The sequence below is a fragment of the Limulus polyphemus genome, unplaced genomic scaffold, assembly GCF_000517525.1.
Source record: "Limulus polyphemus unplaced genomic scaffold, Limulus_polyphemus-2.1.2 Scaffold268, whole genome shotgun sequence".
NCBI lineage: Eukaryota > Metazoa > Arthropoda > Merostomata > Xiphosura > Limulidae > Limulus > Limulus polyphemus.
This window is the reverse complement of record NW_013665878.1, coordinates 658,260-663,023: the sequence shown is the minus strand read 5'-3', so window position 1 is coordinate 663,023 and position 4,764 is coordinate 658,260. Positions and strand designations below refer to the sequence as shown.

General features: G+C 30.6%; 1 protein-coding gene across 1 annotated transcript in view; it reads right to left on the bottom strand.

The window, feature by feature from the left end:
* Positions 1–3,972: 3,972 nt before the first annotated feature.
* The window catches only part of LOC106456887 (spermatogenesis-defective protein 39 homolog), a 36,458-nt gene continuing 35,666 nt past the window's right edge, over positions 3,973–4,764 (bottom strand). The window contains exon 18 of the mRNA XM_013916256.2: positions 3,973–4,415. The gene's annotated coding sequence lies outside the window, so the exon portion shown is untranslated. The remainder of the gene's footprint in view (positions 4,416–4,764) is intronic.

Here is a 4,764-nt window from a genome sequence, read left to right as displayed (position 1 = left end):
GCACTAGTGTTCTCTAACATCAGCAACTTGAACTTGACATTAATTATGTAAGTTTGCACTACTGTGTTCTCTAACATCAGCAACCTGTACTTGTCATTAATTATGTAAGTTTGCACTAGTGTGTTCTCGAACATCAGCAACTTGTACTTGACATTAATTATGTATGTTTGCACTAGTGTGTTCTCTATAATCAGGAACTTGAACTTCACGGATTAATGTGAAGTTCAAGTTGCTGATTATAGAGAACACACTAGTGCAAACATACATAATTAATGTGAAGTTCAAGTTGCTGATGTTAGAGAACACTAGTGCAAACATACATAAATAATGTCAAGTACAAGTTGCTGATGTTAGAGAACACATTAGTGCAAACTTACATAATTAATGTCAAGTACAAGTTCCTGATGGAGAATACACTAGTGCAAACTTACATAATTAATGTCAAGTTCAAGTTGCCGATGTTAGAGAGAACATACTAGTATGAGCTTACATAATTAATATCAATTACAAGTTGTTGATGTCAGAGAAAACAATAGAGTGCACTTATGCAATTAACATAAAATCCAAGTTGCTGATGTTAGAGAACACATTAGTGCAAACTTACATTAACATCAGCAACTTTGTGCAACTGCCTGTTGAAAGAAAAGGAGACAACATTTTGACTTCTTTACTGAGGTTTTCTTATAGAAGCTGAAATGTTGTTTCCTTTTTTTTTCAACAGGCAATTAATGTCCATTAAAGTTTTCAAACGTACTATGTCTACTCTGCCTAAAGTTCTACTGAAACAATGTTAACAACTTGGCTTTTGTTATGTTAAATTTTTAAATAAGGAAAGCAACTAATATTAAAAGTAATCTTTCTTGCAACATAAAATTAGGAATTTTAAAGCAGTATTAGACACAAATAGCAATATTTTAATGAAATATAATTGTCTTGTGGCTTAAAAGGTGAGAACTTACTCGACTTATCATTAGTCTTAAATTACAGAAACTTCTAGATGTTACTATGAAACATATACTTTGAAAAATGTGAAGTTATTTCACTGATCAGTGAATTTCTAAAACTTGAATATTAAATGAAAACAAAATAGCACCTTACTGAATATTGAATCATCATTGAGATCTTTGTACATTTAGCACATGTTTAAAATTTTATGTAATACATCATGAAAACTTCAATGATTAATGACTGAGGCAGAAAATTGTAGGTGAAGCATGGTATGAAAGTATTTTGCAATATATTTTTTTGCCTTTATCTATTTTTACTGCATCTATAGTTTAACCAGCCAAGTTAAATATTCCTATGAGTCGTAGTTGTCATGTGTCAACGAAAATACTTGTGTTAAGAAGGCATTGCTAAATGTAGGAATTAGAAAAAACAAGTTTTGTTATTAAATTTGTAGGTCCTTAAGACAGTATTTCACAATGCCCCAAAAGTTTTGTTGGTATAGAAAGTAAATATATTTGCAAATACTTTGATTTTTTACATGTGTTCTACTGAATAGTTTTATTGAGAAAACAGTCTGTGAGCTTATTTCCATTTCAAATTAAATTAAATGGAGGGGAATTATTCAAAACTCTTGAGTATAATTATTTCTGTAAAAATAACGTGGACAATTTAAAGGGTGATTGTTTATGTGTTGTTTTTAATTATAAAAGCAATAGTGTATCTTTTAAACAGCTACATTTATTTTTGTATTTACTTATGACTTAGTCATTTAATGTGATTATGTATAAATATATATGTATATAATAAATAGTACAATCAGAAAGATATATACAGAACCTTTATATTATATGCTCTATTCCATTTAAAATATACATCATGCCAGCTATATAATAAACACTATTCCAACGATATTTGAGTTTTGTTGATGTTACTTCAATTTGCTGAAAATAGTTGGTTTAACACATTCATTATTAAAGATGTTAACTCATCAGTTATTACTGTTAGTCAGGCACTACTGACACATTGACAGGTCAATCAGCAAAGGGGCTATAACTACGTATGAGCGTAGAGATAAACAGTCCCTTAGTGGTGTACAATGATTATGTGTGTCCTGCTCTCTTGTGAATGACAGAAAACAATTTTTTTCACTAAAGTTTCAAGTCACTTGCCCTGAAATTTTGCAGTGGTTTGTTTTGGTTACTTTTATAGCTACAAGATGGCATGGTTGTGCAAACATTTTAGCAAGTTTAGAGTAAAATTGCAAGTATTTCAGAAGAATCTGTTCCCTGATGCTGGTTTTCCAGTGTCAGCTACAGGAAAACAGTTTGAACATTTACCTGCTCTGTACAATCCAGGTCTCTTTCATCATCAGACTCATAATTACTATCTCTATCTACATTGTCCTAATCAAATAACCCTTTGATGGATGGCAGACTGTCTAGGCTACATATGTTAGTCCAACTGATATTTCTTTTACTACACAGTCTCAAATGGTTGCAAGTTTGCTGTCAGGGGCCATTCCAGTTGAAATTTTCAAAGTGTTTTTGATGGAGGATGTTGTGAATATGATGGTCACTGAAATCAATAGGTTTGTTGAACAGTTTTTGTAATTGAACTACCTAAAGCCTAAAAGCAGAACTTGTGATGGTCTCCAACTGATGCTTCTGAAATGAAAAATTTATCGGCACTTTTCATCATGGGCATCTTGAAAAAAGACATTGATAGAGGATTATTAGTAAAGAGATCCAGTACTGGCTACTCCGCTTATCAATACCCTTATGCTACATGATCATTTCGAACTGTTGCTAAAGTTTTGGCACTTTAGCAGGAATGAATGTGGCTTAGCGTATTGGTTAAAATTGGTGCAGTGGAAAATACATTAAAAGAAAATTGAAACTGCAACACTTAAGTATTAAATTCATGTAACATTATCAGGCAGTAAATTTCATGTTTATATCACAATATAGTTTAGGATGGTGATGAATTACAGTGTCAGTTTCTATTTAAGAAATAGGAAATTGCACACTGTGAATAAGGTGCAACTGGCCTAGAATACATAGTTATTTCAAGTATACTGTTAAGAACATGTTATTAAATTGTTCACAAAAATTGGTACTAGTTTTTACTACAGTAACTTGTAACATTTCAACAAAAACACTTCATTTTCCAAACATTTGGAAAATAACTAAATTGAAGCTTCATTAGAAGCTTCACTTAATATTAAATTAGATCACTGTTCACCTATGGTAATTAACCTTGATTTACCATGGTATGGACTTCAAAAGATGCATAAAGGTAATTTCATCGTAGCCCGTTCATTCAAAAGAATGGTCTGCATTTGGTTCACTGATATCAACAGAGGATTACAGTAGAGAATGCAACATTTAATTACGGTCATGCTCATTAAATCATTTTCAGACAATATGAGCATTGTGGATTGTTGCATTACTATCTTTAAAAGTCCTTGTTTATCATGGGTGAAGTGTAATATTGTGGGGTGAATGGAAGCAATGTTCAGGTACACACTGAATATTATTCACCCTCTTTTTAAGAAATCAAAGACTTGGTCTATGCCAGGAGAATGTTTCCCTCACCATTACACCATCTCCAATGGCTGTCATTTTAGAAGAATGAAAATGGGATTAAGTATTTTGTTTTTGTTTTCAAATTTTTGCACTAGTTTTTTTCTGGTAAAAAAAAAAGTTATTTTTATTTACACCAGTAACCATAAACATAATGAAACTGCGTGTGTTGTTTCATAAAATGAGAACTTTATAAGAACGTTTTAAAAGAATAAAGGAAGATATAAAAATCAGTAATCAAAACCAACAACAGCGATAAATTCTTACAAATAATAAATATTTGAAATAGTACAAAACTAGAAATGATATATCAACTATGGGCATGCAAACTGTGAAAAATTCTACATGTCATTATAAATCATGTATCTGTAAAACTCGGTGTATATTTCCTTCTATGTTAATAGACTAATATTATAAGCATAAAACCAACTTACTCAGCATCAACACTTTATTATCAAAAATTTATTAACAGAATCATGTACAGTAATTAACTTGACAATATACCATGAATAATGGCTTGCCTCACTTAATTGCTGCAAATCGTTCTTAAATATTACCTAAAGTATTCAATTACATACATAAAATCGCTTCTTGTTTTCATTGCAGAATAACTTCTTTTATGAGAAAACCCTAATATGTCCGTATTAAATACAAGATTTACATTTATACAGAAACAAAGTATAATATAGTAACATTTCATAAAAAATACAGGTAGTGTTTATGCTGGGATTGAAACAGTAAAATGATACAGCGTGATTTCTGAAAAACTAGCTAGCCTGTTCATGTTCACCATTTCATCACATCAACAGAGGCAATCAAATACAAAGGTGAGTTTCTACTTGCTGCAGGTCCAATAATATGTTTTCTTGCTACAGACTTTGAATACTGCAGAAAAACATCAGACAAAGCAAAATAGAATATTTTTATACAATTGCGAGTTCCCAACCATACATGTACACTTTTATTCTTCACCAAAATAGTTAAAAACTCTGTAAATGTAGATTAGGTTTTCCAGATCTCAACTCTACCTAAATAAGAAAATGTCAGTCTCATCATTCTGACTAATATATGACTTATTGTAGGTACTGTGTATGTATTAGTGGCCACAATATTATAACCCTCCAAAGTACAAGTTAGTATATATATATATATATATATATACAATAAATTAGTTACTAATTTTAATGACTTGTCTTTACTAATTATAACAACTATTTTTCTTGAATTAAATAAA